The 16,864-nt window shown below is 37.0% G+C and overlaps 1 protein-coding gene across 3 annotated transcripts in view; it reads right to left on the reverse strand.

Annotated features, from left to right (window-relative positions):
• The window catches only part of NFIB (nuclear factor I B), a 456,225-nt gene that overhangs the window by 260,273 nt on the left and 179,088 nt on the right, over positions 1 to 16,864 (reverse strand). The window lies entirely within an intron of this gene.

A 16,864-nucleotide genomic window follows, 5' to 3' on the forward strand; every position in this document is an offset into this window, starting at 1 on the left:
CTTCCAAGCACCCGTGGACTGATTCGCTTTTGTGGCGGGCTGCTGACGTTGGGCCTTATCCGAATGAAAGGGACGAAAAGTAGATCCCTTAGGTTTAACCTTTCTATCCTGCGGTAGGAAATCACCCTTGCCTCCCGTTACTGTGGATATGATCGAGTCCAATTCCTGGACCGAACAGGATCTTTCCCTGAAAGGGAAGGGATAACAGTCTGGACTTAGAGGTCATGTACGCAGACCACAACTTTGGCCACAGAGCCCTGCGTGCTAGTACAGAAAACACTGAAACCTTAGCATTCAGGCGAATAATTTGCATATTGGCATCCCAAATAAAAGAATTAGTTACCCTCAAGGCCTTAATTCTCTCCTGTATTTCATTGAGGGGAGTTTCCCTCTCGACCATATTAGACAGATATTCTCACCAATATGTTGCAGCTCCGGCAACTGCCGCTGCCGGCTGAAAAACAAACCTGTGTGTTGAAACATCTTCCCCAACATGTTTTCTAACTTTTTATCCATGGGCTTCTTGAAAGACGAACTATCCCCAAGAGGAATCGTCGTTCGCTTGGTGAACATAGAGATAGAACCATCCACCTTAGGGACAGCTCGAGCTGAGAGTCCGGAACGGGGAACAGTTTCTTAAAGGAAGAAGAAGGGGAAAAATAAGAACCTAATCTCTCCCATTCATTCTTAATAATATTAGCCATCTTAATAGGAACCGGTAAGGTCTGAGGTACCACCCTGTCCTCATACACTTTATCAAGCTTAGGAATCGAAGGTTCCTTCGGTAGTTTGGGTTCCGGAACCTCGAGAGTAGCAAGCACCTGCTTCAGCAAAAAGCGCAAATTTTCCATCCTAAACCTAAAGCCAGGCTCCACCGCAGACGGACCTTTAGATGACATGGATTCCGACCCAGAAGGAACGTCCTCTGAAGAGTCGGAGTCGTCCTCATCAGTGGATAACCTTTCCAAGATATCCATAGGAGTATATGACTCCTGGGCCGGATCGCCATATTTTACCCTACGCTTGCGCTTAGCAGAACGTGGTAAGGCACTAATCACCTTTGAGAACGCGGTTTGCAGTTGATTCGCAAAGTCTGATGGCCAACGTATTTCCCCCAAAGGAGATACAGCCATGCCCTGGGGCGCTGCATGTGTACCCGGAGATGAATGCAGGGGACACACCTAGCGGGACGGGGAGCCCTCAGAGGTGGACGGCTCAGTAGTACTAGACATTCTCTTCTTTCGAGAAGCCGAGACCTTATCAAGGCAAGGAGAACATAGTTAAGCAGGTGGATCTACCGGAACCTCCTCACAATAAATCAGTTCAATTCCATGGGAAATTGGCACCACTGTAATTATCTGTGCAACAAGGGTTAACTGCAAATACCCCAAGCGCCAATAGTGAGAACAAATGGTCACCAGCACAGATGAATAACTTATAAAACTTTTATTGGAGTTACATAAAAAGTGACTTTTCAGGGCTTAACCCCTTAGTCATGCTAAGGGGTTAAGTCCCGAAACGTCGCTTTTTATGTAAATGGTGACCATTTGCTCTCACTCCTCACAATAAACACAGGTACTAGACTTAGTTAAAGAGGGAGTACCCTCTAACACGTCAGAGTCCTCCATAGCTTACGGCTTTGTTACGGACTAGAATAAACTATAAACAACAGCACCCTTACGTCTCCTGCACCGTCAGTCCAGCAAGGAAGTATATTAGGCCACACCCAGACCACAGGAATGCCTTGCAGGACCGCCCCTGCACTAGGGAGAAAACACGACAAAAACAGCCGCTCAATACTGCCGGAAGGAAACTAAACTTCACCCATTGCCAGAACCTCATCTTACATATATTGCAGCAATGACACAATAAACAATATTATGTATAACCCCCTGTTCAATAATCCCCTCACTAGGGATGTTAACCCTTGATTCTATAAAGATAAAAGGCACCACACTGTGACCCTGTCTTCTTGCGTTGTCATAATGTGTATAAAAATGAAACAATCTTACCAGAATCTACGCCATGAAACAGGAACACAGCCTCTCAAGTGTGACAGTGTAGTAGCATCGCTCCTGACATGGACTTGAGTGGAGGAAGCAGGCACTGAAACTCGTCAATGCTGATTGCTTGTGGGATGGTTTTGCAGAAAGACTCTCCCTGCATCTCCGGACTCTAACTTTCACCCAAGCTCTCACTGAGAGGCTGACAGGACTACTTAAAACTCCAGTCCCATTTCGAAGAGTACTACCCTCCATAAGAGACTACTCTGAATCTTCCGACACTTCTCTGCCAACCTCCTGTGATGAAAAGCAAAAAATGACTGGGGGATGAGGGTAGTGGGGGAGGTATTTAAGCCTTTGGCTGGGGTGTCTTTCCCTCCTCCTGGTGGCCAGGTTCTTATTTCCCACAAGTAATGAATGAAGCCGTGGACTCTCCTCCCCTTTAGATGGAAATATATATATATATATATATATATATATATATATATATATATATATATATATGTGTGTGTGTGTGTGTGTGTGTGTGATCATGTGTATAGGTATGTATGTATATGTGTGTGTGTGTGTGTGTGTGTGTGTGTATATATATATATATATATATATATATATATATATATATACACATATATATATATATATATATATGTGTGTGTGTATGTGTATGAGTGATCATGTGAATAGGTATGTATATGTGTGTGTGTATATATATATATATATATATATGTATAGGTATATATGTATATGTGTGTGTGTGTATTTATGTGTATATATATATATATATATATATATATATATATATATATATATATATATATATATATATATATATACACACACACGAAACATTTAAAATTAGGGGGAGGTAAAAGGTGAGTTTAAAATCCTACTACGCACAAATATAGAGAAAATAACTCATTGTGTAGTTCATTAACAAATCTAGACAGGCCAGAAGGCTTGTTTTTCCCACAGAAAGCCTCTGAATTACATTGTTTCCAATGCAGCAAAGGATTCTGGGTAAGATATGCAAATTAGGTTCACAACACACCTTTTTACTTAAAGTCTACACAATTAGTTACTCTCTCTCTCTCTCTCTCTCTATATATATATATATATATATCTATATATATATATATCTTTTAAAAGCATGCACAACGTCCAAGTTGTGCAATAAACATTCCTATGAGAATAAAGATTAGGCCATAGAGAATGAACAACAAAATCCAGAAAAATAACTCTAAACCACTTAGGACTAAGAACCGCTTTATCTGAAATAAAATAAGGTGAAACACACTGCAAAGCCGAAAGTTCCAAACTCTGAGCAGAAGAGATTGCAACAAGAAAGAAACCTTCCAAGATAAGAACTTAATATCTATGGAAAGGAATAGCTCAAACGGAGCCAGCTGCAAAAACTTAAGAACAAGATTAAGGCTCCAAGAGGAGCAACAGACTTAAACACAGGTCTGAAACTAACCATTACCTGACAAAAAGGTTATACATCTGGCACAACCGCAGGGCATTTTTGTAACAAAAAGAAATGCAGAAATCTGACCCTTCAGAGAACTGACTGACTAACCATTCTCCAGACCTACCCGGAGAAAGAGCAAAATCCAAAGAATCCTGATCCTACTTTCAAGAGTAGCCCCTGGATACACAAAAAAAAAAAAGGTATATACACCATACCTTATGGTAATAGTAACCCGAAACCGGTTTGCGCGCCTGAATCATGGTCTCAATGACCGATTAGAAAAAACCCACGCTTAGATAGAATTAAGCGTTCAATCTCCAAGCAGAAAGCTTCAGAGAAACGAAATGTGGATGAAGAAATTAACCCTGAAAGAGAAGGTCCATCTTCAAGGACAACCTCCAAGGTGGAAGAGATGACATCTGCACTAGGACTGACAACCAGATCCTGCGAGACCAAGCAGAAACTATTAAAAAGACCTACACTCTCTTCTATTTGATACGAGCAATGACTTGTGGCAGGAGAGTAAACGGTATGATATCCTAAAATCTTGACCTCTAAACATACCTTGGAAACTTGGTAAACTGTCATCTGATCCAACTCCACCACCCCCATTTGAGCCCCCCCGGGAAGAATCCCTGCCAAGATAGCCCCCAGCCATGGCAAGGCCAAAGGGAAAAGCCACAAACTGAAAGCGTTTGACATAAAGGCAATTCTCAGGAACTGGAAGATACGCGTCCTCCAGGTCTATGGGCATCATGAACTGACCTTTTAGAACCCAAGGAAAAAAGGAACCAATGGTTTCCATTTTAAAGACCGGTACCCTGAGAAACTTATTAAGACACCTAAGTTTCAGAAAAGGGACGAAAAGTTCCCTCCGTTTCGGGAACCCTGAACAGGTATGATATCCTAGACCATGTTCCCTTACTGGAACTATTACTTCCAGGGAAGAAAAGTACCAAACGCATTTCAAAAATACCTGTTATCTGGTCCGCATATAAACTTGAGAGGTGGAACCTGCCTCTGAGAGACCTGGCTCTTGGCTAAATGAAGAAATAAAAGAATTAGTCAGGTTAAGAGCCTAATTCTGTTCTAGATCTCCTCCAAGAAGTCTCCACCAAAATGGAGTCAGACAAGGTGTGGCACCAATAAGATGCCGCACTTCACACAGTGACAATACAAATCCATGGCTCCTTAAAAAGCAGCTACCCTCTATAGGGAACGTAGTTCTCTATGCCAGAGTAGAACCCTTCTACATTAGGCACCGTGCACCATTTTAATGGAGACAGCGAAAGGAAACATCTATTTACAGACAGGAGATGGGAAAAAGTTAATCTCTGACTCTCCCATTCCTGTGAAAAATCTCCTAGCACGGACTGGAACAGGAAACACTTCCACAGAGGAAGGAACATCAAGCAACTATGAAGTTGACTAAATTTCATATGGTTGACAACGACAAGCGTGTCGGAGTCGTCCAAAGTAGCCAAAACCTCTTTTTAACAATAAACTGAGGTATTCAAGCCAAAAACTGAAGGATACCACTTCAGCATCAGATGACGGAATTATACTGTCCGAATCTGAGATGTCACCCTCAGAAGCTACTGATGTATCCTCCTCATCAGTCTTATGAGGAAGGACGACCTGTGTAGCATTAGGTAAGACAGAAACCTTACAATCTGAATCACGTATATTTATTCCTCTTGCGTATTCCCATCAATATAGGAAAAGCAAAAAATGCCACAGATTCTGCAGAGGATACCTGAGCAACAACTTCTGCAGGCAAATAAACTCCTCCAGGAGACTAAAAGAAACTGCAGGACACTGTATGTGATGCCATAGAGGTTTGGGACGTTTGAGGAGAAAGCTGTGGCATTGCCTGAACAGCACCATCCTGGGAGACATGAGGCTCAGAGTGCAACAACCTATCAGTATTACAGGAATGCACAGACAATAGTTAAACTGTCTAAAAATTTGTCCTGAGGGACAAGAGGCTCAAACACAAGGAATATCGGTATTATTGAAAAGATGTATTCTAAATAAGAGGGATATAAATGTTTATACAAAAACAATTTGTGTTTGTGTGTGTGTGTATATATATATATATATATATATATATGTGTGTGTGTATATATATCTAAATATACTGTATATACACACACATATACATATCAAAAACAATTTGTGTTTGTGTGTGTATATATATATATGTATGTGTGTGTGTGATCATGTGTATAGGTATGTATGTGTGTATGTATATATATATATTGATGTGTGTGATCATGTGTATAGGTATGTATATATGTGTGTGTGTGTGTGTGTGTGTGTGTGTATTTATATATATGTATGTGTGTGTGTGATCATGTGTATAGGTATGTATGTGTGTATGTATATATATATATTAATGTGTGTGATCATGTGTATAGGTATGTATGTATATATGTGTGTGTATATATATATATATATTTATATTTGTGTGTGTGTGTGTGTGTGTGTGTGATCATGTGAATAGGTATGTGTATATATTTGTGTGTGTGTGATTCAAGTATATTTATTCTACATTACAAACAGCAGGTTAAAATACCAAAGCTTCTTTGCTATTTGAAAGAATCTCTAGAATTTCAAATCATGGAACTGCTGTAAAGCACCTTTGGCATCTGCCTTCGGCACATACATACGGCTCTGGGCCGACGACATTTCAGGATAACTGTTTGGCAGCCATTTTAGATACAGCCTGTGCATGAGAGTATGTATCTGACTGCCAAAATTACAGATGCTCTGTGCCAAAACACTCTTGGCAGTAGAGATAAACTTTGTCGAGATACACAGTCTAGAAATATCTTATAATTACAAAGCGCAGGGGGGCAGAATGTTTTTACAATACAGCTGTGCTAATGTAAACATTTAATTTGGCAGCCGTCTCCACCCACTTTTCAATTAACTGGCTTTTATGCAGATACTTTAGCTCTGCAATAAAGTTTATGGCTACTTCTCTTTGAGTACAGTTTATGAAACAGATTGTTTTGTTTTTATTATTATTTTGTTTTAATAGAACTCAAGTCCACTGAGTAAAAAGACTGGGGATCCAAAACTATTATGGAAATTAGCCATAAACTTCTTTTTTTAAGGATTTAACCTGTAATTCCTAGAACCTTCCTGCTTAAAGGGATGTTAAACATTCAGTCTAATATTAAAAAAGCACTAGTTAAAGGGACAGTAAAGTCATAATTAGACATTCATGATTTAGACAGAGCACACAATTTTAAACAACTTTCCAATTTAATTCTATTATTTAATTTGCTTCCTTCTCTTGTTATCCTTTGCTGAAAGGTTTATCTAGGTAAGCTCAGGAGAAGCAAAGAACCTAGGTTCTAGCTACTGATTGGTGGCTGCATATATATACCGATTGTCATTGGCTCACCCATGTGTTCAGTTAGAAACCAGTAGTGCTTTGCTGCTCCTTCAACAAATGATACCAAGATAATGAAACACATTTGATAATAGAAGTAAACTGGAAAGTTGTTTAAAATTGAATGTTCTACCTAAATCATGAAATAAATATTTTGGGTTTCATGTCCCTTTAATAGAAAGCATTGCAATTTTTAGACTACATTTGTGCAGTGTCTTTTACTTCCTGTCAGAGTCCTACAAGGAGGAGAAGGCCTTTGCATAAAGGTTTAGCTTAGCCTGATGTTATACAACCTCTAGGCTAGTGAAAAGACTAGATAACAGAAAGTCACATTTGCTCACGCCCAGGAAAAACTTAGGTTTTCAAAATTCTCTGCACTTATCACACTGGGGGCGGCGCTACAGAGAGTTCATTTTCTACAAATCAACTAAGTTATTTGCTGTTTTATTTTTTTTACACAATCTGTTCCTTTCTGTGTTTACTTTAAAGGGACAGTCAAGTCCCAAAAAAACTTGTATGATTTAAATAGGGCATGCAATTTTAAACAACTTTCCAATTTACTTTTATCACCAATTTTGCTTTGTTCTCTTGATATTCTTAGTTGAAAGCTAAAACTAGGAGGTTCATATGCTAATTTCTTAGACCTTGAAAACTGCCTCTAATCTGAATGCATTTTGACCACTAGAGGGCATTAGTTCATGTGTTTCCTATAGATAACATTGAGCTCATGCACGTGAAGTGACCTAGGAGTGAGCACTGATTGGCTAAAATGCAAGTCTGTCAAAAGAACTGCAATAAAAGGAGAGTCAGCAGAAGCTTAGATACAAGATAATAACAGAGGTAAAATGTGTATTATTATAACTGTGTTGGTTATGCAAAACAGGGGAATGGGTATTAAAGGTATTATCTTTCTTTTTAAACAACAAATATTCTGGTGTTGACTGTCCCTTTAACATTTGTTTGTTTTTTATCAAATGAGCACTGTTTAATATCCCTTTATTATCGCTAGATAATAATGTTATATGTGTAACAAAGTACTGTTTCAAGGAAATAGATACATTTCAAACACACAGACACATAAAAAGAACAGCTTAATAAGGTGGTTTATTAGAATTAATACAACTATGTTTAAAAAATCTATAATTGTATGAAGCACTTTCTACTTAAGCCATTCTTATATTATGCTAAATACGTGAATCCCATTATAATAATGCCCTATGCTATAGGGAGCAGTTAACAGAAAAACTGCAGAGCTTTTTTTAAGAGAGTTTTCTACATTTTTAGTGGATCTAGTTACTTTGCCTCATGTATGTATGGGTACTATGTAAATCAGATACTGTCAACTACATGTAAATTAATCATAGTTCTCTATTATCAAAAACATTTTGGCTAAGATATCTCTGAATCCAGTCACAATATAATGCCCATTATATGTAACGGGGAGGTCTTGTCATGATCTAGTTGCTAGGATTCAGTGTTAAAGGGACAGGCTAGTCAAAATTAAGCTTTCATGATTCAGCTAGGTCATGCCATCTTTAAACAACTTTGCAATTTACTTTTATCATCAAATTTGCTTTGTTCTCTTGGTATTCTTAGTTGAAAGATAAACCTAGGTAGGCTCATATGCTAATTTCTAAGCCCTTGAAGGCCGCCTCTTATCTGAATACATTTGACAGTTTTTCACAGCAAGAGGGCATAAGTTCATGTGTGTCATATAGATAACATTATGCTCATGCCCATGGAGATACCTAGGAGTCAGTGATTGGCTAAAATGCAAGTCTGTCAAAAGAACTGAAATAAGGGGGCAGTTTGCAGAGGCTTAGATACAAGGTAATTACAGAGGTAAAAAGGGAATTAATTTAACTTTGTTATGCAAAACTGGTGACTGGATAATAAAGGGATTATCTATCTTTTTAAACAATAACAATTCTGAAGTAGACTGTCCCTTTAACACAAAGTTTAAATGTTAGGCTAAGTTTGGAGTTAACCTCTAGGCTACCAAATAAAGTTGCTACATTTGTAGGGACATTTGCATTTATAGAGCTGTGTCTAGAGCTGATACCAATGTAGCCACCAATCAGCAAGCACTACCCAGGTGTTGCATAAAAAATGATCCAGCTCCTAAGCTTGCATTCCTGCTTTTTTTTCTTCAAATTAAAGATACCAAGAGAACGAAGAAAAAAGATAATAGATGTAAATTATAAAAATTCTTAAAATTGCATGATCTATCTGAATCATGAAGGAAAAAAATTGGGTTTCATATCCCTTAAATGTTAAAGTGTAGCAAGAAACTTTAACAGCTGGACACATAGTGAAAAATAAAGGAATAACTATTGAATTATAGTGTACAGTTCAGCAAGATAAAACATTATACTACTTTGTACCATTTCTTTGAAATTACTTCCCAGTCTAAATAGCTTAATAATTAAAGTATATTGAAGTATTTTTTCCTTCTTTAGAATGTCTCCTAATTTTTCTTACCTTCCCACAGGTGAGTTATAAACAAACTTCCTCTTACTAAAAAATAATAAGAGGAAAAAATGACCTAAAATGCAATAAAAAAAATAATCAACTTTAACTTAACCTTTCCCTTAGTTCCATTCAAATGTTTCTATATTTGAGTCTTTTTCACTTGCATGTAGGGACTTAATGAGTTTAAAGGGACAGTGAACTATGATTTGCTCTCCTTGCAAGATCAGCCCAGTTCATTGGGTTGTGGTTTCAGTTACAGGGATATCTATTTCATATACAGAAATATGCCTAAAGAAGCTGTGTCATTGGAAACATATTAAGGGGAAACAAATTTTACAGTACACTGTCCCTTTAATGCCCATTTAATCTGGCCACTATTTTGTTTTCTCTTTGCTGTAGTATTACATCATCTTCTGCCGGTAGCTTTGCTGAAACTCATGTGCAGACATGTTAATTATATGATTGGGTGACGTGCTAATTTGTTTGAAGTGCATTTTTGTATTATGCATTTAATTGATGATTTGCAGCAATAAAATAAAATATCAAAAGCCGGATCTTATCACATGATCTAGCAGGCATTGTTTAATCTCCCGGGCAAGGCAATTTAATCTTTTTTTTTTTATGTAATCACTTATTTATTATAGAAGCTAAGCTCTCAATCAAGGACATTGCACAACTGCTTTGTAATCAGTAGTTTTGCATAAACTCAGAAAAATATATATTACAGACAACACTGCTATTGGCTGTGAGCAGTATTAGAGAATATTATCAGATTTAGCATGACATTTTATTACAAACTTTCCTCCATAATTAAATGTACTTCTTTCCCTTCAATTTCTTGGGTAAATCTTAACACTTTTCCATGAGGACATACTGAGGTAGGCTCAGGTCTCGAGCACTATGTGGCAGCAGTGAATGCTATACAAGCAACCTGTAGAGATCGCTTTAGCAGCAGCAGGGAACACCCACATCTCTGGCCTCACTTGCTTTAACTGCGCACACTGCTTGTATGTTTCCTTTACAAAGATAGATGCATTCTGTGTTTAATCTTTTTTTTTTTTTACGTTGCTTTTAGCTATACAGCACTAGCTTAGTTTTACCATAGAGTTTAACCACACACTGGCTAAAGCTACTGAACACTAAAGGTCCCTCTAAAGGTTGCTTGAATAACACTGCTATACAAACTGCTACCATAGTGGTCAAGACACGTGCCTGTTCCTGAGGCTACTTTAATATGCCCGCATGGACCAAGTTTATACCAAGGAAATTAAGAGAAAGGAGCAAATTTGATATTTTTAAACTGAACAGGTGTAGGTTTTTTTTATTGTACACTCTGAATTATGAAAACCAACTGCTCTAAAAAATGCAGTTTTCGTCTGAATTCAACAATTTAACATAAATGTTTCATTAAAAATATATATATAGAACATATTTTACAATATTTGAGATGTTAAAAAGAGAAATTACATTTTACCATCATTGAAAACTAAAGTATGCACTTGGCCAATTTATTCTTCTGTAGGGGGGAAAGGCTTTGGTTTATTTAAAAAAAGGTGTTCGGAAGGAAAGAAAAAAAGTTTCCATCCCTAGGACTTTTATTGCCATAAACTAAATGAAGTGCATTGTTTTCTGCGTAAATGTGTCTGTGTCATGAAGCAGGGGGCACCGTCTTATGCTAGCAGGGAATGACAGGATCAACTAAGATGTGCTACCAGGAAGGGTGGCTGATATGTTTACATTTGACTACAGAAATGAAAAAAGAGACAATAGACTCAGCGGCAAGCATTACACAAAACATTGTCCAGACAGAAAAAAGAGCTCTTGCCAGGGGGACGGCAGTGGCTTGAGAATATGGCTTTAATTGTGTATCCATATTTTTATTCATTAAGTTGAGTAACCCATAAAATCCTCACTCACTATGGTGTCCCAGCCTCATAACCCTATTAATAAAGTTTCTTAAAAGTTTTGGCAGGGTGCCATCGCAGTCCATTAACTCCTTGCAAGTTGTTAAGAAAAAGAAGAAGAAGAAAGAAAGCCATTTCAGGCTGTTTTGTGGTTATGAATGAAACAGCAGGCGGTCTGTATAGAAACGTCACTTTGCATATAGTGCTGCTAATGGATGCCTGGGCAATCAATCAGAGCAGAAACGCAGACCATGAACACAGGGCTCTGCAATCAAAGTCCTAAATCTAATTTGGTTGGAAGATACAAGAGGTTAGGGGGATAGGAACATAGCGCAAGAAACCTTAGTAATGGAGAACTGTTTACTTTGTTAATAAGCTGTCACACTACATACAAATAGAAGCTGTCTAGTGCATGATCTTAAATGACATATTAAGCATGGCTTGGGCATATTACAAAAGTAATCCTTGTAATGGCATCTTAGATTATACAACGGAGATTTTACTTCTCTACTGTCTTTGAACCTTATGGGAAATACAAAATTATACTAGCTCACATCCTAAAAACTTTTTCTTTTTTTTTTAACCATTAACAACACTGGATAATGGTTTATTGAGTAAATCCAGATCATTGAACACCATGATATTCTGACATTACATTTCTAAACAACATCAATACCCATCATGCAATGTTCCCAGCATTTAGAGAATGAATGACATACAAGTATGTGAGTTTCCTTTATAATAACAGTGGTGTTAAGTTAAGGGCGCTAAATCAGGAGCAATGGGAGGAAACACATTTTTTTATTTTAATGTTTAATTTAACACAAGGAGTGCATATGTCACCAATATACGGGGGGAGGGAGGTATGAGACACAAAAAAACTAGCGAAAGACAATAAAAATTGGACAATAAACAAACAAAGGCAAGATAGAAAAACTTAAAATGTATTGTTAATCACAAGTGACCTAAAATGCAATAAAGTTGAGGGGGGCTTAATATTGGTGTAGAAATTTGAGAAAACATATTGCATATTTTTAAGGTAAATCTGTGTTTTTGTTTGTTGTTTTTTTTTTATGTATCTTTTTTTATAGTGTTACATGCAAAGTATTCACAACATCCAACTAACCGGTTGTCCTTAATGTTGCCTTACAAATTTGCATGAATCTGCTATATTTTCCCATTCTGTTTTATAAGGCCATCTGTTCGCTCTCTGTTTCTTTATTCTCAATATTACAGATGTATCCCTTTAGAGAATGGCTTGACGTTTGTTGCCTTTTTAACTCAAGCAGGAAAACCTGACAGGAGAATATTAACTAGAACATTACCTAAGGCCCTGTAAAACAGGCAGGGAACGGATAACACACACACACAAAAAGAAATGCTAGAGCAACTTTTGTATGCACATATGATCATGTATTTGCGCTTAGTTTTGTGTTCAAACATATTTTTTACATAGTTTTTAGAAAATAATCCAGAAATGAAGCACCAGCGTCAATTCAGGTGTGCTATCTTATTCATACACACATCAGAAATTAATTAATGGAGTGCAAAAGATTAAGATTTTTTGCAGACCAGAGACATACCCCTTGAGAAATCTTTTCAGTGTTGTGCATCATATTTCCGTTGCTGTGGTTACTTAAAGAGACAGTAAAGACAAAATAAAACTTTCATGATTCCGATAGATCGTACAATTTTAAACAACTTTCCAATTTACTTCTATAATCTAAGTTGCTTTGTTCTATTGGTATCATTTGTTTAAAAGCATACTTAGGTAGGTTCAGGAGCAGCAAAGCACTACTGGGAGCTAGCTGATGATTGGTGACTGTACATATATGACTATTTTAATTGGCTAACCCAATGTGTTTAGATAGCTCCCAGTAGTGCATTGTTGCTTCTATTAAAATTAAGCAAATTTGATAACAGAAGTAAATGGGATAGATAAAATAATAATATTGTCTATCTCAATCATAAATGAACATTTTTGGGTTTCATGTTTAAGATGGTCAGGATTATGTATTACACAGAATGCACTCCAGCCTCTTACAAGGCAGTGGAAAATCTACAATATTCAGATTTAAATAACAAAAAAAATAGTATACTGCAAATGAGTTTCACTGTACATAAACCTTTTCTGGGAAATGACATTTGAGTTTACTGCTCAGAATGCCACCAATGTATGTACAGATTCCCACTCCATACAACTGATAGACCTGAATACTGTAATAAGCCCAAACATCCGCATGACAATGCAATTGCAGATCATGAGGGACAATATATAGAAATGGTTTTATAACAGTGCCTGCTAACCCTAGTACTATGCCCTCTGATTGGCACCTCTGTTATCACCTTTAGTTTATGCTCTCTTGGTGGAATACAGTCCTAAAATAAACACATTTATTATACCATACAGGATATTTAATGTCTGGTAATAAATTACACAACTAAGAACTATGCAGAATTCCTGCATGCTCGTTAAATGCTACATGATGTTCGTTTTTAAGACCCAAATTAACACTGGAGGCTACCTCAGCATGAAACAATTTGCACAGAACTTCATAGTCTTTAAAGCTAACAAATAAACAATACTATTATGTATGGTACATCTTTACAGACATGACGACAAACAAAATATTCTTAATATTAATTTAGTAAGTAGCTGATAAATACTTTAAACTTCTAAAGTCTTCTCATATACAGGGGAGGGGGGTCTTCTCTTCCTGCTTTCTCAGACCCTTTTACTGGGTGTCTCAGCCTAACCTCATCAACAGTGCTAAATTGGGAGCTTCTAAGTAGGTTTTTTAAGAGGTTTAATACTGGATTTTTATATCAGTATCTGTGCATATTCTTCTTTATAGTAGTGTCTATTACATGCAGTTATATGAAAATTGGTGTATACTGTCCCTTTAATATGGACACCGTATAAGAATGGATATAAACTGAGCGGGAGGAATATTTGATCTGTTACTCCTTAAAAACACAACTTACAAATCAAAACCTTTTTTTTTCCTTTGCATTAATGGCTTTGTCAGTTTCTACAAAGTTCTAAGGGATTTTTTCATATAGGTTATTTAAATGAAGGCATTTAAAAGACACAAAGCCACACGCAGGAGAGGGTACAGATCTTTACAGCATGCAGAAGAATGAGTGTCCCAGTTGGAGTGACACACACTTTCACTGTCAAGAAACAGACTTGTGGTTTGGCTGTTATTGGGTGTTTCAGTGTAAGTCTGCTGGAAGCAACCACTCATCTGGCATCTTTCATCGTGACTATGCAGTAAATCATTGCGAGCAGTGTTTTATCTCTGGAACAGCATTGGTTTCTAACATGGCCTGTAGACAAGTAGTACTTTCTGCATCACATGCGAGGAAACCCAGAGTGAATCATTTCCATCCCTGGTTGCTTCCAGTGGCTGACATTTTCACATTAAAAATCACTCATGGTTTGTGCTTTGAAATGGATGAGTATGTAAATCATCCACCACAAATTGAAATCACATTTTAGGTCGTTAGTCTAAAACCAAACCGCAGGGCGATCAACAGGTAGGAAGAGCGTCTCGCCAGGTAAAAAGTATTCCACACTCATTAAGGGCTCAAAAACATTTACGCTTAAACTAGTTAGCATTTCAGTTAAAATAAGATATTTATGCTAAATATATTTCACCAAAAATAGGTGTGAAATAAAATGAATTGCATGCTCAAGTATGAAATAAAACAGACTATTAACCCTTCTACCACAATGCATGATTCAAATTATAACTATTTTTTTCTGTTGCTCACTAAGCTTTTGCCATTTTGTCTCTGAAAACACACAGCATATTTCTAAATATAATTACATTGTCCTTGTAGTGCACTGGATAAAGGAAACTTTGCAATACAAAACATAAGAAAAGAAATCTGACAAAGAGGCAAGTAAATGGGCACAAACCAAGAAAACCAGTATAACCGCTTATGCCAACCTTGTCCTTTGTCACAAAAAATAAAAAAAAGTCTTTGCATAGAATGAACAACCCAATGGGAACATGGTAATCTCATGCACATAATACAGAGGAAGGACATACTATGTGTATTCACTGAATGAGAAATGTATTAACCCTTCCATTGCTTTATTAAATGTATAATGAATTGCAAAGCCTTCCATAGCTGAATTGTTTAAGGAGAACATAAGTGCAGTCCCCCCCCCCCCCCCTCTCTGTATAAAGAAGGAGGGGTGAAACATTATATTTCACTAGCAGACACGTGAATGGTTCATGCAAGGCCATGGAATGCACGCCAGAGTAATCCTCTAGCATAAAATAGAACATCCTTTTCAAACTTGCACATGTGTAGCTCTTTTTAACAATGTACTCATTGTTCGTTCTATAAATACTGGCTATTTCAGAAAGTATATCACTTTACCACACTTTTTAGCCCGTTGAGTGCTCTCTCTGGTATTCAGGAGGTTAAAATATCATAAGCCTCCGATTATTGCAGTTTTTGTTTTAAAGGAATATAAAACTGGCTGTGCTATTGCTTAAAACATCAAGTGTGATTTGCTACAAAGCAAGGTGCAAATGCAGGTCTCATCTTTTTGTATTTACTCACACATGTTTAAAAAGAAGTAAGGGCACTGGTTCACAGGTGCTGTCTTCAGGATTACTTTGGATGAGAACAGGTTAATTAAGCACAATTAGTGAGCAGCTGATTTCATAACCTGTACTGTAAATCATACGTCCTGAGAATGAGCCTATTAGTGAGTCATGAGGACCGGACTTGGGAATCCTTGGCTTAATTTACAAACAACAACAACAAAAAATTTTTTTGAAAGAACAAAAACTTTTATAGAACCCGCCATTCCCCAAGACACACATGGATCTTCTTTTAGTGCGCCTGTGTGCACAGCTACTTGTCACCTGAGCTTCACTAGATTACTTTATAAATAAAGGGAAAGTCAATCAACAGATGATTGACAGATAAATAGGCACACAGAGAAACAGCTTTATTTCCAGAAACAGGTGTTCGGATAATGTATTCTATAATGGCATATACATCATAATAACATGCGTAAGTTAGGCCAATTGAATGTTATATTTACTGTATAAACAGATATTAATGGAAATAACCTTACACGAGTTGCATAAACTCACCCTGTGACAATATTCAGTGATACACAGAGAGGAAGGGAAGCATATCTAGGATATATGGAAGGATATTATACAAAGCTATAATGACATATTATTAATGTTCAAGTATATGTGAATTACTCTGCATTTGATTAAAAAAAGTATGTAGTGAGACAAAATATTGGTACATGTAACATTAGTAAAATGTATTTTGAAAGGATTTGAATTGGTATATGTGATAAGTGTATAATTTCTTTGCACACAGATACCACAACATCATTTAACTATTAGCAGAAAACACATCCCTACACTGATAGCAAGATAATGAGTGGATAGAGCAAATTCTGGGTGTGGCATTAAACTAATAAAGCATCCTGTTCAAAGGAAAGCAAGTGACAATAGCCAAGTCAATGGTGTTTGTGCTGTTTCTGCATGGCTGCATTTTCTCATACAAGAGCCACTTCTGGACAATAATGAGAGTCTGGTAAAGCATCTGCTTAGGGATTAGGGATCGT

Source organism: Bombina bombina, chromosome 2 (assembly GCF_027579735.1).
Source record: "Bombina bombina isolate aBomBom1 chromosome 2, aBomBom1.pri, whole genome shotgun sequence".
In the NCBI taxonomy this organism is placed as follows: Eukaryota; Metazoa; Chordata; class Amphibia; order Anura; family Bombinatoridae; genus Bombina; species Bombina bombina.